The sequence below is a fragment of the Galleria mellonella genome, unplaced genomic scaffold (genome assembly GCF_026898425.1).
Source record: "Galleria mellonella isolate WM207_F2 unplaced genomic scaffold, CSIRO_AGI_GalMel_v1 utg778, whole genome shotgun sequence".
Lineage (NCBI taxonomy): Eukaryota > Metazoa > Arthropoda > Insecta > Lepidoptera > Pyralidae > Galleria > Galleria mellonella.
The window spans coordinates 2,278,439-2,305,461 of record NW_026442150.1 but is presented as its reverse complement, the minus strand read 5'-3'; the positions used below and the strand labels follow the sequence as shown (position 1 = coordinate 2,305,461).

At 38.4% G+C, this 27,023-nt stretch overlaps 1 protein-coding gene across 4 annotated transcripts in view; it reads right to left on the bottom strand.

The window, feature by feature from the left end:
• The window catches only part of LOC113510056 (ATP-citrate synthase), a 60,613-nt gene that overhangs the window by 29,998 nt on the left and 3,592 nt on the right, over positions 1-27,023 (bottom strand). Inside the window, exon 1 of one of the 4 annotated variants that reach the window (XM_052901354.1) lies at positions 15,743-15,902. The exons of 1 other annotated variant lie outside the window; for it this stretch is intronic. The gene's annotated coding sequence lies outside the window, so the exon portion shown is untranslated. Of the gene's footprint in view, positions 1-15,576; positions 15,596-15,738; positions 15,903-27,023 lie in introns of those variants that run through there. 2 more of the 4 variants (XM_052901355.1, XM_052901357.1) reach the window with 2 other exon arrangements.

Here is a 27,023-nt window from a genome sequence, read left to right as displayed (position 1 = left end):
ATACACCATCAGTTGCTATTTTTCTCAATTCATAGCGGGCTAGTGTACAGAATCCATAATGTTTTATGTATTTGTTGTTAAGCGTGTTGAGTCTCCCATCCGAGAAATAGGTACTGGCGACCCGCACGCATGCTAAAGGTAAAGGAGTTAAGGGGTCGCCTGTAAATCAGCGCTATATAGGTACATCTCGCTGGAGCTGTACATATATAGCAACAGCTGAGGCGGCTCCAGCAACCAGCAACATTGTTTTTTTTTTCTTTTTGTTGTTTTAATTTTTTATTTTTCTTAATACTGTTAATAAAGGTTATCTATCTATCTATCTAATTCAATATGGCCGGTTTTTAATGGGTGATGATGAAATGGCAAACCCGCCTGCGCTATCGATATACGCTGATGGGGCACCAGTGAGGAATGATAGGTGACGCTGAAAACAGGTATGATAACTCGATAGGTGAGAATGAATGCAGGTCAGTTGATCCATCGTGACAAATTCATCAATAATTAACCACGACGGTTTCCAGGGGGCACCGCGTGGAGGTCGACCTGTTAAGAGATAATGTTAAGCCCCATTACTAACAATCCCTTTCCCCCAATATGGTCGGTTTTAAGTCGCTATTTCTCTAAAACCTTCCAAAGTGGTCCAGATGGACCCATAAGGGTCTACGGAGGCTTGACAGGGATCTGGTCACGTTGGAATGACAAAAAAAAAATGGGGGTCACAATTCGTAAGCGGGGGGTCCATGAAAATTCAATGAATTGAATCATTCAAGTGAAATACTGTAGCGTAAAGTACAGATTAAAATATACACATAAAGGTACTTAGGATCCAATTCTCCCCTCAACAGAATGTTATCATCGTATAATAAAGTCGTAAACGTTGACCATGATATCGACATCTTTGGTAATTCTTTAGTGCAGTATACTAGGCTTATTAATAATATGGATTGGTAGTTAGGTCTTTTCTAATTGTATAATTGTTAGTTAGTATACATTGACGCTTATCTGTGAGAGCTGTATACGCCTTTAATTGATATGTTCATATAGCCTTAAGCTTGGTAGTGAGGAGTAAGATTTTTTGTTCAAACTTAGATTTAAGCATTTTGTAATAGTAGTTTTTCTCTTTTAATTACTAATAATATTGTATATTATCTACTTAATTATTGTGAGCATATTGTTGGTGTGTCTTTTATAAATAAATAAATAAATAAAGGTACAAAAGGCGGTCTTATCGCTATAACAATCTCTCACAGACTTATGATATCATATTACAATTTCCGAGTCATTTGGTTGTAATGACTTAATTATTATTGTTATTACATTACATTGTAGATGATTTTTTTTATACAACTTAGAATGGCAAACAAGCTGACGGTCCATCTGATGGGAAGTGGTAACCGTCGCCTATAGACATGAGCAGTACCATGGACATAACAGAGTACACTGTTTCGCCCATGATACCACCCATGCGTTGCCATTCCTGAGGACTCAGGTGTTATTCCTCTGTACTCAGTAAATTCACGCCATATATGCCACCCTTCAAACCGAAACACAGCCATGCAAACACAACTGCTTCACGGTTGAAACACGAATGGAATGATACTTCATCTATTTGCATGTACATCATTGCAACACGCGTACTAAATTACTAGTTACTACACGTGTTTTTTTTATCCAATTAGATGCAACTGTACAGTAGAGACTGAGGGAATAAAGTTGCAGAACCGACGAGGTATGTTCGTAATGGGGACTAGCGACCCCATAAACTATAAACACAATTTCACACGAGATGTTGCGAACAGCTGAGCGATGGTTGACCGCGCACCGCGATTGGTCGACGCGGATGGCGCGCGGTCGCGTGATCATAACGATATTGGAGTAGTCGCCACAGATATACATGCAATTAGATGGAGCTACAAATTATGCATAAATATTATAATAAATATATAAATAGTGCCGTTTCTACCGTGAAGCAGTTGTGTTTGCATGGCTGTGTTTCGGTTTGAAGGGTGGGATGTGGCGTGAATTTACACGGTACAGAGAAGTTTATTTATTTATTTATTTACACATACACTAAACAAACCTTTCATTTAAATGATATCATTAGTTAAATACAATCGCTCTTTAAGAAAAATAATATAAATTATACATGTTACATCTGACAAAACAACATAATAATGAAGACCACACAATTATATAATGACATTACTATTTTACTTTGAATTTAGAATAAAAAGAAAAACATATAAAAAACAAAATGAACGTAGCAGTGTTTGTGCAAAGGACCTAACTCGGCATATGTCGCAGTTTCAAATCTGAAGCTACGACACTGATATTCAGTAGGCCCTGATTAATATGTAACTCACGAACACACGTGTGCAAGAGATGTTATGTATAAATATATAAGAATAATATATAACATTTAAGTCCTCAGGAATGGCAACGCATGGAGAGATACCATGGGCGAAACAGTATAATGTCATGTTCATGGTACTGCTCATGTCTATAGGCGACGGTTACCACTTTCCATCAGCAGGTGGGCCGTCAGTTTGTTTGCCATTCTAAGTTGTATAAAAAAAAAACAGTGATTCCAAGAAAGACAGTGGAATCTATAAAATCAAGTGGTTCACTATTAAATTGTACATTAGAATTAGAATCGTGATTTTTAGAAAAATAAATGTAGCCCTATCCCATATAGTACATGAATACTATGAATGAGTCCATAAAGTTAGCGCAGGTGTGACGTATTTACTGGTCTCGGGATGGTTTGTGGGATCATCGGCTGTAGTGTTCGCACAGTATACTCCTACAGTGCGAACATTGTAGCGGATGCACCATACTAATATTGTTATGAAATATGGTTTTATTTGCTTAACGGATGCTTATGTTTTGCGCTGTGAATAACTATAATTAGCTAATATGTAGTAAATATAATTTAATATGTATTCAATTTTGTAAAAAGCTGTTGTTTTCCCAAATAAAATAAAATAAAAAAATACCAAATTTCACTGTGAATAGTTGAGCGGTTCAAACGCCAAGAGATAACAAGCGAACTCACTCTCAGATATTATATTAGTAAGGATTAACGTAGGCCAGTCCGTCCGCCGTTCGGAGGCCGCCAGGGTACCGTACGCTGAAGCCGGCCGCAGATGTGTGGCTAGCGGCACGTTTTACAAGCGGGATGAACGACCGGCCTACATACGGACCAGCCTTGATCTTGACTTAGTGTGATACGGAGCCGCGGTCGACGGCGAGGCGGAAATCGCGCGAAATATTATACTACCTTTTAATAACTGTCATAATAATAGATGTGTGGTCCCGGCATAGAATGGACCACCCCTTCCTTTCCATTAGGTGTCGTAATTGGCGCCTAAAGGAACTTGGTTAAGAGACCCTTTTAAAATATTACCAAAGCCTAAATTCATCTGCCAATCGTAGCAATTTTTTTCTACAACACAAGGGGCAAACTAGCATGCGGCTCACCTGATGGTAAGTGACTACCGCCGCCACAAAACCAAAGGCATTGCAGGTGTGCTGCCGGCCTTTTAAGAACTACTGGCAAAACCCCTCCAATGGCAAATAGAAAGTGGAAATGGCTCCTGGAATGCAGGCGCTCAGAACTGTTCCTTATGGCAGTATTTGGGAGACGTTTATGTTCAGCAGTGAACAGGTAATGGCTGATTTGAAAGACGATGAATGAATCACACTGATCACCTGGTCCTCGAACTAGCATATCCTGTGTTATGAGGAACGTTCCTCTTCCTCCTATAATATCACCAAAGCCTAACTGCGGTTGCCAGCCCGACCACCAAAGCAACTACTAACAAAACTCCACCTTTTGGGATAGTTACCTTCAGCAGTTAAGGGCTGACATTATGTTGAATCTTGTAGTCACAGCATAGAATAGGCCACCCCTTCCTATCCCGTGGGTGTCGTAAGAGGCGACTAAGGGAGGGCGAGGTATAGCAGCGTCTAAGCTAACTGCGGTTACCAATTCACCTGCCAAGGGTGGAAACTACTGGAAAACCCCCAAGGCGTCCATTGCCAAACATAAGCTTCCTGCTTATGTTTAGCAATGGACAGTTAAAGACTGATATGATGAGGATGATTGTAATTAAAATACTGGAGAGAATTGGCGCCTCAGAATAGATCCAATTACCCTCTTTCGCGAAGTTGGTTAAACAGTTTTTTTTTTAATTTAAATTGGTGATAATGGTATGGCAACTCCGCCCACGCTATCTGTATACACTGGCGGGACACCAGTGAGAGATAACAGATGAGGATGAAATCAGGTCAGCTAGCCCGTCCTGGTGAATTTAAATAGAATTAAAAACAAAGGTCTCCAGGGGGAACCACGTGGAAGTGAAGAAGAAGACCTGAGAGAGTATATTGCTAGCAATGGGACTGGTAGTCCGCATTAATAACAATCCTTTCCCCCCCTGGCTCCCGATTTTTTTTTTTGATGGGTGAAAATGATATGGTAACCCCACCTGCGCTAACGGGATACGCTGGCGGAGTACCAGTGAAGGGTGATAGATGAGAATGAAAACAGGCCAGTTAGCCCATCATGATGAATTCATCAGGAATTAACCATAATAGTTTCCAGGGGGAACCGCGAGGAGGTCGACCTGGTTGGGTATATTGTTAGCAATGGGATTCTTAGTCTCCGTTACTAACAATCCCTTCCCTCCAAGCTCCCGATTAGGTTATTAGATTAGGAAGGCTGACGTCAATTCCATACAATACAATAGCATACGCACGTTTGTATCCGTGATCCCGAGGGGGGAGGGGGGTGTAAGCTAGCCCATTATTAGCAATATACCCTATATTTCTAGTAATGGGGCTATTTGCCCCCATTATTAACAATCCCCCCCCCCCGGTTAAGCAGTGTTGTAATGCTGTACCTCGACGTATTGTGTTCGATAATGAATTCCCATTGTACTCTAGGACGTCCACGTGACGTCACGCGGTATTTCTTCACGCTGACGCTGGGCCGTGAACCGTGACACGGGTGTCGAGTGACGACGTGATATATTTGCAATAGATACGTCATAAACACAATATCTAGTATTTTCTGTTTGAAGAATGGGATATGGCGTGAAAAATGACATTATGACAGCAAAAGCCAAATTTTTTTATACAACTTAGAATGGCAAACAAGCTGACGGCCCACCTGATGGAAAGTGGTAACCGTCGCCTATAGACATGAGCAGTACCATAGACATAACAGAGTATACTGTTTCGTCCATGATACCCCCCATGTGTTACCATTCCTGAGGACTCAAATGTTATTCCTCTGTACCGTGTAAATTCACTGTCATATCCCACCCTTCAAACCGAAACACAGCCATGCAAACACAACTGCTTCACGGTAGAAACACGAATAGGACAGAGGAGCGCAAGCAAACGACTTTTGTACAAAGTCTCCCTATGGTAAATCTCCATTTGGTGGAGTATTAAAAAAAAAATTGTATATTTAGCACTTGCGCGTACATTAGACGCGTCACGGCGCAATGTCAAAGGTGACTACGACACCAACATTGATTCCAGACTAACGTAACACGAATACGAGAGAACTGAAAATTGTACAGTCACGGCGTTACGTACGGACGTGTATTTGTATTTTAAAAGTATTTCTACAAAATTATTTTTATAAGCAAATAAAAAAAAAGGCAACATTTTTAATCCTGACAAAATTATTAATGACAAGTAACCTAACGAGTCTTATTAAAAAAAGATATAAGATGCGCAATTCTTTTTTTAAATAAAATAACACGCTCAAATTTCCAATAAAACAACGCGCGCAATTCTTATTTTAAATGTAATAACGCGCGCAATTCTTACTTCAAATGTAATAACGCGCGCAATTCTCATTTTAAATGTAATAACGCGCGCAATTCTTATTTTAAATGTAATAACGCGCGCAATTCTAATTTTAAATGTAATAACGCGCGCAATTCTAATTTTAAATGTAATAACGCGCGCAATTCTTACTTCAAATGTAATAACGCGCGCAATTCTTATTTTAAATGTAATAACGCGCGCAATTCTTATTTTAAATGTAATAACGCCCGCAATTCTAATTTTAAATGTAATAATCCGCGCAATTCTTACTTCAAATGTAATAACGCGCGCAATTCTTATTTTAAATGTAATAACGCGCGCAATTCTTACTTCAAATGTAATAACGCGCGCAATTCTCATTTTAAATGTAATAACGCGCGCAATTCTTATTTTAAATGTAATAACGCGCGCAATTCTAATTTTAAATGTAATAACGCGCGCAATTCTAATTTTAAATGTAATAACGCGCGCAATTCTTACTTCAAATGTAATTACGCGCGCAATTCTCATTTTAAATGTAATAACGCGCGCAATTCTTATTTTAAATGTAATAACGCCCGCAATTCTAATTTTAAATGTAATAACGCGCGCAATTCTTACTTCAAATGTAATAACGCGCGCAATTCTCATTTTAAATGTAATAACGCCCGCAATTCTTATTTTAAATGTAATAACGCGCGCAATTCTTACTTCAAATGTAATAACGCGCGCAATTCTTATTTTAAATGTAATAACGCGTGCAATTCTTACTTCAAATGTAATAACGCGCGCAATTCTTATATTACTATTATAATAAAATTGTAACTAAACGATGTCTTGTCTGTACATGAAAGATATGTAAGAAAAATTACCATGAGGCATTAAAGATGGGAAAAACAATAATTTTTAGAAGTTTTAGCTGTCTATCCTGTCTGTCTACCTATTTGTTCGCATCAAATTGGATGCAATTTTCACAGTTGTTTTCCTTATGCTCTAATTTAAACTATTGTGTATTTTTCCTCTCATTACTACATCTAGAAGAGATATATTAATGAATTTTTTTACTTCTAAAATCCACGCGAGCGAAGTAACGGGCAATAAGTTAGTTTCATAATAAAATAGACCGCACCGATGACCGTGACGTTTCGTAGATAGATTGGATTTAAATATTTAATTTTAGAACACTATATATGTTAGTGGAGGCTCGGCATGTTTGCATGGCTGTGTTTCGGTTTGAAGGGTGGGATATGGCATGAATTTACTAGGTACAGAGGAATAACACCTGAGTCCTCAGGAATGGCAACGCATGGGGGATATCATGGGCGAAACAGTATACTCTGTTATGTGCATGGTACTGCTCATCTCTATAGGCGACGGTTACCACTTTCCATCAGGTGGGCCGTCAGCTTGTTTGCCATTCTAAGTTGTATAAAAAAAAATATCACCTTGATTTTTTTCACCAATAAAAAACATCATGCAAAGAAGGGTTAACCTACTAACTCTCAACTTTGCTATATACATACTGTAAGTGACGCAGAAGATTACAGGTTACCTTTTATGCCGATTAGTAAACATACTCCGGTCACGCAAAGTCGCGGATAAAAGCTGCACACATAAAACATGCTGCGTGGAAATATCAAAATTAATAAAAAAAAACAGTTTGTAAGCACAGCTGGTCGGCGATGTCAGAAACATGGACGACGGACGTATAAACAGCTGACTTTTGGACACACCTCCTTGGTTCAATAAAGAGTAAATTAATAAATAAGTTAATAAAGAAAATTAAATCGATTATTTTTAAACGACTACTAAAATTAGATGGTCTCAAGTCGATTATATATGTTTATTTTATATTATTACTCTTATTTTGCAATAGATAGGGCTCACTTTAGTATTTATCTCATGTTACCTTTATCACGATCGAATAATCTTTCACAAAAAAAAAAAAAAACAACTATTTTCTTTTGCGGAGCTAAATCCTGATTTAAATTTAGAACAGGATTCTGTCAAATGTAGAACAGTGATACATTTAACAGAATTGCACATTCCAAATTCAAACATATCAGATGTAATAAAACTGAATCATACACACCGTCCATTGATTTTAAAATAAGAATAATAAAATTACAAGACAATAATGACTTCATCACAATTAAAGTCGCATTTTTCTTTTGCTACGCAAGCGTCCAAAACACCTGGTCGTCATATCTACACTTCTACATTTGACAACTTTCCGTATTCCAAATTCAAATATTTAAATTTAAATTATATTAACATCGATTGTTGCATTTTATTAGTTTTAAAATTAGAACAATGAGACTGTAAATCATTTGTAATTTTGTCGACGATAGAATTGGCTTTTTTTATGCGGAGTGGAAACTATTTTTGTTTACTATATCTATTTTTGTGCTGTTTACCCGATGCGGTTTGCATTCGTAGTAGATAGTATTTGAATAATGCATTGCATCGTACTCGTGTAAGTAAATAGTTGACTATATACTTTAAACCATAATAAAGAAGTGCCAAGGTCGCCTCTGCGAGTATTCTTTTTAACAAACTTCGACAAGGAGTATGCCATATACGTTTATATGAAGACGATATCGTATCAGCCGTTGTGTTCACTGCCGAACATAGGCCTACTGGAATGTAGCACGATGGTTTCCAGGTACCCCGCCAGCATATGCCAATAGCGCAGGTGGGGTTACCTTTCCATCTTCACCCATTAAAAAAAAAACAATCCCTTTCCCCATTGAACATATAAGTATAGATGGGGAAAACTATATAATGCGCTACTTTAAACCCTTTTTTGCATGATTTTTTTTATTGGTGAAATAAATCAAGGTGATATATATAATATTCAAAATTAAAGGAAAAATGGTTAAAAAAATAAATTTGACAGCTATGTTTTTTTTCTGCAATGAACATTAAAAAGGTATCTAGACACGATCAACTTAAAGTGAACTTGTTCTTTTATATAATTTTTGAGCATTCAATATCACGATGGAAATTTCCACCGTTATGCAAATAGGGGTTTTTTTGATGAGTGAAAATGTTGTGGTAACCCCGCCTACGCTAACGGGATACGCTGGCGGAGCACCAGTGAAGGGTGATTGATGAGAATGAAAACAGGCCAGTTAGCCCATCATGATAAATTCATCAGGAATTGACCATGATAGTTTCCAGGGAGAACTGTGAGGAGGTCGACCTGGTTGGGTATATTGCTAGCAATGGGATTCTCAGTCTCCATTACTAATAATCCTTTTCCCCCCATTATGGATCCTGTTTTATATAATTTTTGGACATTCAATGTTATGATGGAAATTTCCACCATTATGCAAAGAAGGGTCAGTCTACAAACCACGGCGGTCACGTGGCCAAGTGACAGATAAAGTGATTAGTGGCACTAGAATGATAAATTCTCATTAAAAAAAAAAGTTATTATCAGAAATGATTCACAGATATATTGTTTATTGATAAAGCATGTCGTAGTAGAAATGGCGGCACGTTACACCGGTCACGTCATTCATAGGATCATATCCTAGAGACGTCATTTTTATAATTTATTGTGTTATTTCATCATTTCGTGATTAAGCAAAACAATGATGGATAACAGGGGGAGACTTTGTACAAAAGTCGTTCGCTTGGCCACTTCTGTCCCATTCGTGTCTCTACTGTAAAGCAGTTGTTTGTTTGGGTGTGTTTGGTTGTGTTTCGGTTTGAAGGGTGGGATATGGCGTGAATTTACAAGGTACCTAATGACACCTAAGTCCTCAGCAACGCATGGGGGGTATCATGGGCGAAACAATATACTCTGTTATGTCCATGGTACTGCTCACGTCTATAGGCAACGGTTACCACTTTCCATCAGGTGGGCCGTCAGCTTGTTCGCCATTCTAAGTTGCATAAAAAAAGCAAATCAGTGATGAATAACAGAGGGAGACTTTGTACAAAAGTCGATTGCTTGGGCCACCTCTGTCCCATTCGTGTTTCTACTGTAAAGTAGTCGTATGCAAACTGTGTTTCAGTTTGAAGGGTGGGATATGTCAGTGAATTTACACTATAGGTATAATAAACACAAAATATAAAAATAATAATAATTATTATTATTATTATAAAATTGATCGATAATTAAAACGTTGCAACACATAATTATGAACGCTTTTAAATACCGGTTTTACGGTAAAACATTCGCAATGGATTGCAACGTAATCAACTTTTGTAAATAGCATAAATCATTACGATCATTATGGACGTTCCATTCAGCTAATTCACCGACGTATATTTCACATATCCTTAAGGGAATAATGTTTTTACACTTTACATAGTATTGCACCAATCATTTCTAGGGTTCCGTACCTTAAAAGGAGAAAACAAAACCCTTATATGATCACTTCGCTATCCATCCGTTCGTTAAGACCCTTTTTCTTAATACCGCGTGGAGGTATCAAGTTGAAATTAATATAAAAAACTCAGGTCTGCAATCTCTTAAAGCAGCGAAAAAACCAAGCTTCTACATCGACGCAATCAAAAGATACGGCCGTTTATGTTATATTTATATCGCATATTTTGGCATTTGCAAAGGGAATCAAAACCTATAGGGTACTTCCCGTTGATCTAGAATTATGAAATTTGGCAAGAAGCAATGTCATGTAGCCCAAGTAAAGGAAAAAATCCGAAAACCGTAAATTTGTAGTTATTTAAAAAAAAAAAAAAACTTGATGATTTTGTACGGAACCCTCGTTGCGCGAGTCCGACACGTACTTGACCGGCTTTTTTTTACATGTCTATTTGTGCTTACACTTTGTATACACGCTTGAACCTAAATAGTCACGTACTACGCGATTTTAAAGGAATTTCCTCCAGCGAACGTTCAGGCTGTGAAATAAGCTCCCTGCCGAGGTTTTCCCTAGAGACAACAGTATGGGGTTCTTCAAAAAGAGTATATTAAGGTTTCTTCAGGGTCGACAACGCGCACGTGACATCCCTAGTGTTGCAAGGGGGGAAGGGATTATTAGTAATGCGGACTAGTAGCCCATTGCAAGCAATTTACCCTGCCTGGTCGACATCCACGTAGTCCTCCCTGGAAACCATCATACTGAAATGCAGGTGTATTTATTACGATATGCTATCTGATCTGCCTTTCATCATCACCTATCATTCCTCACTGATGCTCCGCTAGCGTATACCGTTAGCACAGTCGGGGTTACCATTCCATTATCACGCATTTCGCCATGTGTGTCTTGGCATAGAATGGACCTCCCCTTCCTTTCCCGTGGGTGTCGTAAGATGCCCATCCCACGCCTTCCTGTAGTAACAAGGATGGGCAGCAGCGTCCCTCTTAAAACATCTCTAGAAGTCCAACTGCAGTTGCCAACCCGCCTGCCAAACGTGGCATGTCAAAACTCCCCTTATGGGAAAGACTTATGGTTCATGGATGATAATGCCATTAAAAAAGTATTACAGGCGTCAATACTCTACAATAACTGATTACCATCAGATGGGCTGTATGCTTGTTCGCCAACTTCGTGGCATAAAAAAAAACACGTGGCCGTGTCAAGACCACACAACCACATACATGAAGCTAGTTACATACGAAAACAATTAAGCAGTTTCTTAAAATGCAAAACTGGAAATGAACTTTGGATATATGCTAATACCGCAATCAAACGCTATTCGTCGAAATAATGTACACGTTAAGAAAACCCGATGACGTCAATCCGACACACTGGTTTTATATTTCTTTGTTTAAATATGATTTAAACACGAACATTAACTTATTGACTTCAATAGGGGGAGACTTTGTACAGGGGGCCTACTATGAAATGTTTTCCGAAATTTCGGGCTCGAACGAAACGCAGCTTTGATCTTAAAATTACCATAATACAATTTTAAAAAATATTTAATATGTTAAAATATTGTTCCTCTCGACTTTTTTGGCGGGATTAAGAACGAACGAAACATTAACATTCATTTACTGAGCCGATTTCGGTATAGATGAAAACATGAAATTGGGTCCGAAAATTCGGAATTTCAAGACCCCCAAAAATCATCCACATAGAAGGGCATGGGTAATATCAATACCGCTGCGATATCTATCTATATGTTGTTTCTATAACGAACATACAGACAGACAGACAGACAAAAATTTTACCGATTGCATTTTTGTCATCAGTATCGATCACTAATCACCCGCTGATAGTTATTTTGTAAATATATTTCATGTACAGAATTGACCTCTCTACAGACTTATTATAAGTATAAATTATAAATTAATGAATAAAAGATGAATTATAACTTTATTTGCTTTTTATATTATCACTACATAATATAAATACACTCCCCGTCTGTCTGTCCCTATGTATGCTTAGATCTTTAAAATTACGCAACGGATTTTACTACTGTTTTTTTTTTTTTTTAAAAAAAAAGAAAGAGTGATTCAAGAGGAAGGTTTATATACATAATACGTACATAATATTGTAAAGAAACATTGATAATTTTAGAGGTTTCTAATGTAATGAGGGGCGGGCGGAGTTATTTAGTATCAGCATAGCACCCGGACGAAGCCGGGGCCGGTCGCTAGTTAATTATATATACGATTATATATTATTATATTTTAATCGTATTTAAAGTGACAAATGATTGAGGCGTAATTATGTGAAAAACGTGCAATAATGTGGTTGTTTTCTTGTAAATTATGTTATATACAGGTATAACACAATTAATTAATTCTAATTGCATTCATCACCATCATCATCATCACATTAGCTTTTAGCTGTCCACTGCTGAACATTAGCCTATACCAGAGGGAGACTTTGTACAAAAGTCGTTTGCTTGGGTACCTCTGTCCCATTCGTGTTTCAACCGTGAAGCAGTTGTATTTGCATAGCTGTGTTTCGGTTTGAAGGGTGGGATATGACAGTGAATTTACTGGGTACAGAGGAATAACACCTGAGTCCTCAGGAATGGCAACGCATGGGGGGTATCATGGGCGAAACAGTACACTCTGTTATGTCCATGGTACTGCTCATGTCTATAGGCGATGGTTACCACTTTCCATCAGGTTGGCCGTCAGCTTGTTTGCCATTCTAAGTTGTATAAAAAAAAAATTAAAACTAGAATTGGCCACATCTCTCTGAGCAAATTTTATATCGCATTACAGAAACGAACTAAGCATAGATTTCTCTATGTTTTATAACGGTATTGTAATAGCCTGACATGATGTCTCAATGCCAGTAATATTAGAGTCTACGATTTATTGAATTTAGAATCGGGGCATAGACGTAAAGGTGCTGCAGTTTTTTTTTTTTTAATTGACTTTTAAAAGGAAGTTTTTTTTGATGGGTGAAAATGGTATGGTAACCCCGCCTGTGCTAACGGTATACGCTGGCGGAGCACCAGTGAAGGGTGATAGATGAGAATGAAAACAGGCCAGTTAGCCCATCATGATGAATTCATCAGGAATTAACCATGATAGCTTCCAGGGGGAACCGCGTGGAGGTCGATCTGGTTAGGTATGTTGCTAGCAATGGGATTTTTAGTCTCCATTACTAACAATCCCTTTCCCCCCAAAATATTTGACGATATTGAATATGTACCTACACACATTAATTGATTTATAAATAAATAAATGTTTAAGAACCGTTTTTTTCTTTTTTTATTATTCTATAATCTTAATAATAACTAAGTTAAAATTGTATCCTTATTTAATCAATAAATTAGATTTGCACGCCTACAATTTTAAGGCAATTGAACAGATGCCAAAAAGTTTTGTCACATGGCCCTTATAATGTCAAGTGTCTGTTTAAAGCAAATTAATATTTCGTTTCATTTCGGTTGTATTTTTTTTTTTTTTATGTTTTGTTACCGCCATCATTTGTAAACTGACTTGGGATTTTCTTTTTTTTTTTATTTGAATGGATACTTATAGATACTTTTTAAATTAGTAAATTTTTTTTTAATATTTTAAGGGCTTTTACCTTCTTCAGGTATATCAGTCCTATTGTACCCTGAACTGATTTCTCAAACTAGTAAATTTTAAATAGTAGTTTAGTTTTTTAAAATAAAATAACTGGTTTTACTACAAAGTGAAGTCAGTTTTCGTTTTTGGAACACAATCTTAAGTTACATAATACTTAGAATGGCAAACAAGGTGACGGCCCATTTGAACAAAAATTAAAGGTAAAAGGATTGTTAGTAATGCGGATTACCAACAATATACCGTACCAAGTCGACCTCCACGTGGCCCCTCTAGAAACCAAAATGCTGAATTCCAGGCGTATTCGTCACGGTGGGCTAACTGACCTGCCTTTACATTCTCACCTATCATCCCTAACTGGCGACCCGCTAGCCTATACCGTTAGCGCAGGCGGGGTTACCATTCCATTATCATCCATTAAAAAGAAAACTTGATGGAAAGCGGTAACCGTCGCCAATAGACGTGAACATCACAGAATAAGCTGTGATAATACATTTGTTCTACACTTTTTTCTTGTTTAGTTATGTATTTAATTTTTTTTTATTTCATTTCAAATATATTTTAATTTTCGAGTACCTAAATGATAAAATTGTAATAATAAAATTGTAAAAATAAGGAACCGGACTGTAAATGGCAATAAATGTGAACTAAATTAGCCAATCACTGACTACTACGATACAGGCCTGCGAGCCTAGTGTAGTAATCACTGTATAAGAAATTGTGTACCCGACTTTTAGCTACAATAAAGTTATTATTATATTATTATTATTACTTGTTTGTTGAACTTTTTGTTACTTTTATAAACAATGTTAATAATTTTAACACTAGATACAAATTAAAACATCCTGTTCCGAGGTATCGTTTAGAAAAAGTTAACAGATATTTAATGGGAAAGTCCATTAAATGTTATAATAAGATACCGAAAGGTATTTTGGATCTACCTTTTAATTAAAACTGTTATTTTTTTTTTTTAATGGATGATAAATGGAGTGATGACCCCGCCTGCGCTAACGGTATACGCTGGCGGGGCACCAGTGAGAGATGATAGGTGAATAATGAAAAAAGCAGGTCAGTCAGCCCATCGTGATGAATGCACCTGGAACTCGGCACGATGGTTTCCAGGGGGAACCGCGTGGAGGTCGACCTGACAGGGTATATTGCTAGCAATGGGACTGGTAGCCCGCATTACTAACGATCCCCTCCCCCCTAAAACTGTTATTAAAAAAAAAACACTTATTGAACAAAGCCTATCACACACTAAGCGATTACTTGAACGACAAACGTGCATGGTGTTAGGTCGATCATGCACGGGCCTTTAACGACCATGCAGTTTTTAGACATAGTACATTTAAATAAATACACATAATGTTAACAGAGATTTAAAACAGTAACTGTCGAGTTTCTTGCGGGCTCTTCTCAACAGATAACAACTTTCCGAACTCAGCGTTCATAGAAAAAAAAAAATGACTATGTAAAATAAAAGTGCTTGTAAACAAGTACCATATATTTGAATAGAGACGATTATAATTTGAATTTAATGCACTGGTATAATTCCACGCAAAAAATAATCGCTGCTGTCATTCAAATAGATACCTTGAGTACATTGAGTTAATGTTTAAATGTAATTAGCGAAAAGAGCACGCCATATTTACTTAGGTAGACCGTACAAACTCCATTAGGAATTAATTTAAATATATTAATTGTATATTCTTTATTTATAGACAAAATTAACGGTACGCCAAACTGAATAGTGCAAAGAACGCGGCAACGGGATCACTAACCTGACCAGAGACAATTAATTGAAATTTAATAAACTTTTTCCTTTTCCGCCCAGCTTGGCAACACCGGCCGTACGCTAGACGGAACAAACACACTTTCGCCCGGACAACGCGAACTTATTTACATAAATTGTAAAATAAAATTTTTATAATATCAATACGCACTCACTTCGAAGCAATGCCGGGCCGCTTTCCGTTTATTCCTGATAAATAAATAGATTGTAATCACACGCGTTTCAACACACGCGAATTTCAACAATTACTTTTTTTTAAAGACACGTCTGCGTTCCGCGACAGTCGATGAGTGACTGATTAGCGGTACCAACCTTCGTATAATCGGTCGCTTCGTACATACAGGTTGTCTGTCCTGTTACGAGCGCTGCGCATGCGACGTGACATCGACGTATCGAGGTATCGTTTTTTAAAAACACATTTACATGTATATCGGCAAAGCGTTCGAATACTCAAATCCTATACAATACCTAGACACCATATCAGAGGTTGAGAAGTCGAAGAACAGTCCTCGGTGGAACGTTTTTTTGGGGTGAGAATGGAATTGTCACCCCGCCTGCGTGGTCAATTAGCCCACAGTGACGAATTCCACAAGACATAATCACGATGGTTTCCAGCGGGTACCACGTGGAGGTCGACCTGACGTCCTCGCGGTTCACCCTGAAAACTATCATGGTTAATTCCTGATGAATTCATCGCGATGGGCTAACTGGCCTGTCTTCATTCTCATCTCGTCCCGAGTCGGTCAGTGTGATCCCGGCATAGAATAGACCACCCGTTCCTTTCTCGTGGGTGTCGTAAGAGCCGACTAAGGGAGGGCGAGGGATGGGCAACAGCGTCCCTCTTAAAACATCTCTAAAGCCTGACTGCGGTTGCCAATCCGCAAGCCAAGCGTGGCAACTACTAGCAAAACCCCCCAAAGTGGTATTATTTTTATACACCTTAGAATGGCAAACAAGCTGACGGCCCACCTGATGGAAAGTGGTAACCGTCGCTTATAGACATGAGCAGTACCATGGACATAACAGTACACACACATACTGTTTCGCCCAGGATATCCCCCATGCGTTGCCATTCCAGAGGACTCAGGTGTTATTCCTCTGTACCCAGGAAATTCACGCCATATCCCACCTTTCAAACCGAAACATAGCCATGCAAATACAACTGCTTCACATATGAAACACGAATGGGACAGAGGTACCCAAGCAAACGACTTTTGTACAAAGTCTCACTCTGGTATAGGCTAATGTTCAACAGTGGACAGCTAAAGGCTATTGTGCCAAGCATGGCAACTACTGGCAAACCCCCCAAGGGGGAGGCTTATGTTCAGCAGTGGACAGTTAGAAGGCTGAAAAAAAATTCATAGATTAAATCTAGCAAAATAAAAAAAACTCACAATTACATAAGTAAGTAAAGTCTAACATGTAGTTACTACAGGGCTCTTGTAGGTCGAGTGCGTACCTCTTGTTTTTATGGTACAACGACATGTAACTTATATAGACAGTCAAGGTTGAGAGGTACGTAAATATTTTGCTATTTGCTAACAATACGTCATCTATATTCATACATAAAATAAAACTGAAGAAGTCAAATGTGTGTACGTAGAAAAAAAAAACTAAAAACCAAGTCAGAGAGGTAAGGGATACAACATAGTTTTTTTTTATTGCATGAAAATGGTATGGTAACCCCGCCTGCGCTAACGGGATACGCTGGCGGAGCACCAGTGAAGGGTGATAGATGAGAATGAAAACAGGCCAGTTAGCCTATCATGATAAACGTATTAGAAATTTATTATGATAGTTTCTAGGGGAAACCGCGAGGAGGTCGACCTGGTTGGGTGTATTAGTAACAATGGGATTTTTGGTCTCCATTACTAACAATAACCGGATATATATAATGGGATATGGCAGTGAATTTACAGGGTACACAGGAATAACACCTGAGTCCTCAGGAATGGCAACGCATTGGGGGATATCGTGGGCGAAACAGTACACTCAGTTAAGTCCATAGTACTGTTCATGTCTGTAGGCGACGGTTACCACTATCCACCAGGTGGGCCGTCAGCTTGTTTGCCATTTTAAGTTGCATAAAAAAAAATATAATTATAGATAGATAATTTATTTACATTACTTACAGCACACAAATTACAATAAAAAAAAAACATACATATAATAAACAGTAAAAGAGATAAAAGAATGAAAATAAAAAAGCAATAAAATATCGGACTCAATTTCGTGTTTTTGTTTATACCAAAATCGGACCAATAAATGGAGTTTAACATTTCGTTCGTCATACATCCTATCGCAAAAGTCTAAAGGAACAATATTTTAACATTTTTAATATTTCCAAACGGCATGTATTATGTAATTTTAACATCAAATTTGTGTATCGTTTGGCTCCGAAATTTCGGAAAACATTTCATGGTAGGCCCTCTGGTTTTACGTTCACTTCTAATACTATATATATATAACATAACATAAAGAACTCGGGGTCGTGATCGCAACTCGAGCCTTAGCGACCAGTACTGACCTAATATCGGTCACTTAAGACCATTGAAGGCCACTGTCACAATGCATTCACGTATTGTGACCATAGATAAGGCAATTTGATTTTTATTAACAATACATCTGGATCTTATACAGTCGTAAAACTAAGAACTAACTTTATTCATAAAAACATCACTATTTCAACCATTAAAGTGACGTCTCTTTATTTTGCGGTAATTTCTCTATTTAAAATGACAAGACACTCGACAAACAATAGGTTTTTTTTTATAATTTTTTATGCAACTTAGAATCGCAAACAATCTGACGACCTACATGATGGAAAGTGGTAACTGTCGCCTATAGACATGAGCAGTACCATGAACATAACGGAGTATACTGTTTCGCCCACGATACCCCCCATGCGTTGCCATTCCTGAGGACTCAGGTGTTATTCCTCTGTACCCTGTAAATTCACAGCCATATCCCACCCTTCAAACCGAAACACAGCCATGCAAACACTACTGCTTCACGGTAGAAACACAAATAGGACAGACGTGTCCAAACAAACGACTTTTGTATAAAGTTTCCCTTTGGTATAAGTCTTAGAATAGGTTTGGAGGCTTTAGTTTCAGTGAATAAGGATGTAAGAATACATTCATGCTTTAGAATGTAATAAGAAAATAACCGGTTTTAACGATTGAAGCAGATTAATTTTGTGGTTCAAAGTCCCAATCATATTTATATATATCTATATTGTATATTATCAACGTGAAAATATATGCTTTCAAATAAAAAAAAAAAAAACCAAACCGGTTTATAAATAACATAATTTTAGAGTAACATAAAAACATAGTCGGAAAATGATAAAAAGTAAATACCCTCAAATATGTTGCCCTCATTTCGGCGGCGATCAAGTGAGAATGGCACGTTTTTCGTTAACAATTTCTTTCGACGGCGCCACCCATGTACCACGCCACGCAAAGGTTTAAGGTTAAACCAGATCACTCACCTCGCACTCTGCGCGCACTGATCCAACTTATTGCCTAATCACTCGTTAAACATACGTGTAAAAAAGATAATTAAACAATAAACAAGATAACCTCTCGCTAAATGACCATAGATAACCTAGACCCTGGCGTGACCGTGACGAGCAGATGGATCGCATGTTGTGATAATAAGTTCTTACTTTATCTTATCCGTAAGGCCGTGTTCACACCAAACGTATAGGGGGGAAAGTTATGGAGACGTGTTAGTAATGGAGACTAAGAATCCCATTGCTAGCAATATACCCAACCAGGTCGACCTCCTCGCGGTTCCCCCTGGAAACTATCATGGTGAATTCCTGATGAATTCATCATGATGGGCTAACTGACCTGTTTTCATTCTTATCGATCACCCTTCACTGGTGCCCCGTTAGCGCAGGCGGGGTTACCATACCATTTTCACCCGTAAAAAAAAACCAAACTTATAGGGGGGAAAGGAATTGTTAGTAATGAGGTCTAACAGCTCCATCGCTATCAATGTACCCTATCAGGTCGACCTCCACGCGGTTTCCTCTAGAAATAAATAATAAATAAATATAGCCTATGTTACGCAGGGTGAATGTCACATTCTAATGGTGAAAGAATTTTTGAAATAGGCAAAGTCGTTTTTGTATTTATTCATTACAAACATACATACATACGAAAATACAAATCTTTCTTCTCTATAATATTAGTGTAGATGTAGATAAACAAACACTGCGTGATCACTTCGTGACAGATTGCTAATTGTCAAAAATAAATGTATTATGAAGCACGATAGATTGCTAATCGATAGATAGAGTAGATCACAGACATATAGGGTAGCCAGGTGGGCTGTTCTCATAGACTGGTGTCCGCCCCCATAATCCCTGATTCCTGGAGAGAAAGGGATTGTTAGTAATGGAGAATAAAAATCAAATTGCTAGCAATATACCCAACCAGGTCGACCTCTTCGCGGTTCCCCCTGGAAACTATCATGGTTAATTCCTGATGAATTCATCATGATGGGCTAACTGGCCTGTTTTCATTCTCATCGATCATCCTTCACTGGTGCTTTACCCCGCCTGCGCTAACCGTACACGCTGGCAGGGCACCAGTGAGGGACGATAGATGAAAACGAAAAAATCAGGTCAGTAAGCCCATCGTGATGAATTTACTTAGCATTCAGCACGATGGTTTCCAGGGGAGACGACGGTGAAAGTTAACCGGGTTGGGTATATTGCTAGCAATAGGACTCTTAGTCTCAAATACTAACAATCCCTTCCCCCAGGTTTTCTTTTTATACAACTTATAATTGCAAACAAGCTGACGGCCCACCTGATGGAAAATGGTAACCGTCGCCTATAGACATGAGCAGTAGCATGGACATAACAGAGTATACTGTTTCGCCCATCATATCCCCCATGCGTTGCCATTCCTGAGTACTGAGGTGTTATCCCTCTGTACCCAGTAAATTCACGCCATATCCCACCCTTCAAACCGAAACACAGCCATGCAAACACAACTGCTTCACGGTTGAAACACGAATGGGACAGAGGTACCCAAGCAATCGACGTTTATGTAGTTTGAAATCAGTCAACATCAAGAAACTGTTTAGGGTCGGATCCATTTTTTTTATTTACATTTACAATAAGTTCTACTGAAACGAACTATACGTCTATGGTCGGGCGACGGTGTTCGGTGTGAACGCACCCTTACTATGATGCAGTTTGACGTCACTGCAGTACAGTTGCATAAGTCGCCTCAAGTACACACACCGGTTCCGAACTCTTGACTCCTCCCACAGATAGCGTATGGTCTATCTGATCACGATAGGCAAGTGTAAAGGCCAGCGTAGACGAAGGAAAAAAAATCTTTTATGTAGTAAAAAACAAAGCATAATGTTTTCGGCCAGTGTGATTTTCTTTATTCCCCCATAACTTCTAAATGCCTGTTTTTAATAGATGATAAGGAAATGGTAACCCTGTCTACGCTGTTGATATACCAGGGAGAAATGATAGGTGACAATGAAAGCAGGTCAGTTGACCTATCGTGATGAATTATTTAATAATGAGCCAAGGTTTCCAAGTAGAACTATGTCAGAGGTCAGCCTTATACGGTATATTGACATCAATGGGGCTGTCTGACCCCTATACTAACAATCCCTACCCCCCCATGGGTTATCGTTATAGTTCATACATTATCCCAAGTTGACTTTATCGAAAAAGATTCGTTTTTTTGCAGAACACTCACAACCGTGAAGCAGTTATGTTTGCATGGCTGTGTTTTGGTTTGAAGGGTGGGATATAGCGTGAATTTACAGGGTACAGAGGAACAACACCTGAGTCCTCAGGAATGGCAACGCATGGGGGATATCATGGGCGAAACAGTATACTCTGTCATGTCCATGGTACCGCTCATGTCTATAGGCGACGGTTACCACTTTCCATTAGGTAGGCCGTCAGCTTGTTTGCCATTCTTAATTGTATATAAAAGAAAACCCGAAACCACTTTAACATGGCCTTTCTCGTTTCAATTGCACAGAGACACCTTTCAAATCAACTTGCTTGCACACAACTGAATTATAAACAAGTTGAAGGCTTAAATGTAAAGGTCTTAATATCATAAAAGCTTTGTCTTGAGGTCACAACACAATCGAGAGCAGATCTTGTGACTGGTAAAAAAAATCACACACGATCATGTTTCTTAAAAACAGCTATCTCAAACTTGCTGTTCCCAAGTATCGTTTAGAAAAAGTCAGTAAGGGCATAGGAATTAAATGTTATAATAAGATACCGAAAAATATTTTGGATCTGCCCTTTAATAAATTTAAAACTGTTATAAAAAAAATCACTTAATGAACAAAGCCTAGCACACTAAACGATTACTTGAACGACAAACGTGCATGGTGTTAGGTCGATCATGCACGGGCTTTTAACGACCGTGTAATTTTAGACATAGTACATTTAAATAAATACACATAATGTTAACATAGATATAAAAGAGTATTTGTTGAATTTCTTCTCTTCTGAACAGATAACAACCGTCCGAACCCAGCAGTAGATTTTAAAAATATCATGATTTACAAGTCTATTTGAAAAGATGAATTTGTATTTAATTTTAATGGTGACCCGCTTACGCTGTCGGTATACGCTTGCGGGATACCATTGAGGGATGATAGCCTTTTCAGACCCAAGTTTTTTTTTTCTTTCAGATTAAATATATTTTCGTGTTTTGGAGCGAAGCCATCTTGCCGGCACGCACGAGACTACTGTACCACCTGACCGCTAAAATGATTTCTTATTGGCTGGTTTAGAATCTCACTATCATGTTATTTCAGCTTCGTGCGTAAAAATGAATTGCGCGCGTTTTTAGAATTTTTTAATGTTACAAATCAAGCCCGTATCGTTCAGGTCTGGAAGAGATAGACGTGGATAATGTCAAGTCAGTTCATTTTAATGCGTGAAATGGAATGGTCACCTTGACCGCACTATCGGTATACACTACGGTATGGCGAAACACCAGTAAGAAATAATAGGTGACGACGAAAGCAGATAAGTCGGTCCATCGTGACTATTTTGACAAGAATTAACTACAGTAAGGGAACACAACGACCCCATTACTAACAATTCCTTTCCCCCTAATCAGGCCAGTTGGCCCATAGTGACGAATCAATCAGAATCAACCAGGAAGATAGCCGTGTCGCTCCAGGCATAGAATAGACCACCCGAAACCGGGACGGGAAAAGTCCCGTGGGTGTCGTAAAAGACGAATAATGGAGGAATTGGTAGTACTTAGGAATGGGTAGTAGCGTCCCTCTTAAACCATGACCAGAAACCATATATACCAACCATAATACAAATACCAACCCGCCTGCCAAGCATATCAACTATTGGCAAACCCCTTCTTATGGGAGAAACAGGCTATGGTCAGCAGTGGAGAGTTAAGGACTAACATAACAATAACAACCAGGAAGATAACTAAGGTATATCGATCACAGGCGGTTTTTTTTTTGATAGGTGAAAATGGTATGGTAACTCCGCCTGCGCTAACGGGATACGCTGGCGGAGTACCAGTGAAAGGTGATCAATGAGAATGAAAACAGGCCAATTAGCCCATCATGATGAATTCATCAGGAATTAACCATGATAGTTTTCACGGAGAACCGCGACGAGGTCGACATGGTTGGGTATATTGCTAGCAATGGGATTCTCAGTCTCCATTACTAACAATCCCTATCCCCCCCTATTGTTCACAGGCGGTTCTCACCATTCCATTTTCAAACGATTATAAAAATAATTATATTTGCGGCGATATTTCGCCGAACCGCCAACCCTTCTCGATTGGAAAGTCGAAATCTGAAACACCAGAGGCCAGCTAGCAACGCTTCCTGATACAGACCTCTGTGACCCTCGAGCGATAGCCTTCGAACCTGCCAATGTCGGTCCAATGACGGCCCGTCCTCCTGATAAGTCAGGTGACTGGGTGAAGGTGAACCCGTATTGATCATAATGATACTCATGCGCTCTCACGAAATTTTATGCGTGTGGAGAAGCCATTTTAGACGCATTACTTGGTTTTGTTCTAAGACTAGTTCTAATATCTATTATTCAACACTTTATTGCACCAATATTACAGGACTTGTTGATGTGTTTTTAATAAGCATAGTGTTGTATAAAAGGCGGTCTTATTGCTTAGCAATCTCTTCCAGACAAACTTTGGGTAGAAGGAATAAAAAATTGAATGGGTGGGTGGTGCGTTAGAAACATTAATGTAAAGCTAATTATATACATAATTATATCCGTAAATAAAAAAAAAATGTCATAAATCACCTTTTATTTTCAGACTTTAAATTACATTTAGTCATCTTTTATCATAATTTTAAATATACCTAACAAAACAAAACCTTATTAAAATTTCTTACAAATTATTTTAATAATTATTTAGAATGGCGGTGAATTTAGCGAGTCGCTTCATCGGTTGACCGCGGCGTGCGGGGACAATACGTGAGTCGCAAACGGACCAAGACTTTAAATTTTTAAACCCGGACTAGCCCCTGCCCGGAAGCTCCCCGGATACCCTCTAAACTAGGACAAATCCGGGGAAACCCGGACGAATGGCAACCCTATACATATAAAATATTAATATACAGGCGGAAAGGGATTATTAGTATGAATGAATGAATGAGTATACTTTACTTGCATTATACAATATAGGAAATAAGCAAGACAATTTACAAATACAACGATACAATTGTATACGTCTTGGGGTCTAATGAACCCATTGCTAGCAATACACCTTATCAGGTCGACCTCCACGCGGAAACCATCGTGGTTAATTCTAGTGAAATTCGTCACAATGGGCTAACTGACCTGCTTTCAACGTAACACATCATTCCTCACTGGTGCCCTGCCAGTGTATACCGATAGCGCAGGCGGGGTTACCGTTCCATTATCATCTACGAGGTTTGTCCGGAAAGTACGTATAAAAGTTTTTTAAAAATTTTATTTTACAATTATTCAGGTAAATCAATTTTATCCCCTTCAAAGTACTCCCCCTGTGACATAATGCACTTGTGCCAACGCCGTTTCCACTGTGAGAAGGCTCCTTGAAAGTCCTCTGGTTGTAGGTTTCTCAGCTGCCCCGTCGTAGCTTTTTTTATCTCATTTATGTCCCCCAAATGCCGCCCCCGAAGTACCAATTTGGTTTTTGGGAACAAGAAGAAGTCACACGGGGCCAAATCCGGCGAATAGGGGGGTGTTCGGTCACCGTAATGGAATTTTTACTCAAAAACTCACGGACAACAAGAGAGGTGTGGGCAGGGGCATTGTCGTGGTGAAGAATCCAACGCCCCTCTCGCGCCAATTCTGGACGAACTCGTGCCACACGAGCTTTGAGGCGTCTGAGCACATCGACGTAGAATTTTCCATCAACTGTCTGGCCTGTGTTCGTCGGAATGTGAAGTGGAAGGACGTCCTGAACGTGGGTCATCTTGAACGCTTTCTCGGCCCTCTCTGAATCTTTTTAGCCACTTGTGGATGGTTGGTTCCTTCACAGCATCATCCCCATAAACTGTTCTGAGATCGGCAAAAATTTCACGGCCATTCTTGCCGAGTTTCGAGAGAAACTTGATTACGACGCGCTGCTCTTCAACGGAAGCGGGCTCCATGCCGACGGGGTTTCGTTAAGAGGTAACTTCACAGATGGCGTGACAAGCCAGTTCGCACCGCACGGCGGTCAGACCAGAACTGAAGCATTGTTAGGGACATAAGGAAGGGGTCCTGCGCTTACCTGGCCTCCCCACTCCTCTTTCTCGCATTCCAGAACACTTTTATACGAACTTTCCGGACAGACCTCGTATTAAAAAAAAAAACAAATTAAGCAATTTCATTTGTCACAGAATTCGCTAAAAATTCAAAAAATCGCTACAAAATTCAACAAAACAACCACTTCTTGGAATCAAATTCCAGCAGCAGTATTTCCGAATTTTTAAAAGGCCGGCAGCACACCTACAATATCTCTGGTGTTGTTCATGTGTGATCATGGGCGGCAATGCCAGCGGTGGTCACTTACCATCAGGCGGGACGCATGCTCGTTTGACCCCTATGTTATAAAAAGAAAAGATGGCATCACAATCATAACACAATCGAAAAAAAAATCAGCCGAATTGAGTACTCACTTCTTTACGAAATCGCTTAAAAATGAAAAAAAAAAAATTTAAAGATTTATAAACCGCTCACCTGAGCCACCAAAAACTGATTAGATAATAACATAAAGACATATTTTTTTTTATTATTTTCTTATAAAACTATAAATAACTTCATCTAATCTTCTATTTTATGTTTCGAACGGACCGCGACCTTTGTAGATAAGGCGAGAGACATAATGTTTATGCCATTAAAAGTCAACAACATTATCAAATATAACGAAAAAAAAAAAAACAAAACAGCTATGTTTATGAGTTCTAGATTTAAAAATAAATTTGTTGTAGCATGCTATCATCATCATCATCATCATCATCATCATCATCATATCAGCCGTTACTTGTCCACTGCTGGACATGGGTCTCTTAAAATGTTTTACTAGTAATTGGCGGGCTTGGTAGGCAGTTTGGCAATCGCAGTTAGGCTTTTGGTGATATTTTAACTCTTCTTTGCATAACGGTGGAAATTTCCATCATAACATCGAATGCCAAAAAATTATATAAAAGACCAAGTTCACTTTAAATTGATCGTGTCTGGATACCTTTTTAATGTCCATTGCAAAAATTAAAACATAGCTGTCAAATTTACTTTATTAACCATTTTTCCTTTAATTTTGAACATGAATTATATTACCTTGATTTATTTTACCAATAAAAAAAGTACCCGTAACCGGCGAGCGTGTATGAAAAGATTGATGAATGTGGAAGAAGCGAAAGAGGTTTGTTTGAATCGAAGCATTTGACGTCCCATTGTTTCTGCCTAATTTAATGGGAGACAGACGTGACAGATATGTATGTATAAAAAAAAGCATGCAAAGGAGGGTTAAGAGGGACGTAGCTGCCTATCTCTTGACAATAAAGTTCCTTTAGTCATCTCTTACGACTAGAGTTGCCAATTGTACTGTTAAAAACACTTATATACTGTTTTTCACTACATTATACTTTTTACTGTGGAACAAAAATAAAGTATACAAAATACTGTTTCAAGGATCAAAATGCTTTACACTATAAGTGTTAGAGGCTCACACAATTTTTTTTATTCAGTCAGAGGGCGCTCAGTGCAGATTAATTTAATAAAAAATGAGATTCGCATTTATTTAAAAAAAAAAAGACTAAATTAATAGGTTGTGCAATAAGTTTTAAGAAATATGTATTCAAAACATTTAATACATAAATTACTGTTTATTTTTTCTAAAATACCGTTTAATATTCTTCTCAGATCTAAATATACTTTATTTGTTGTAGAAA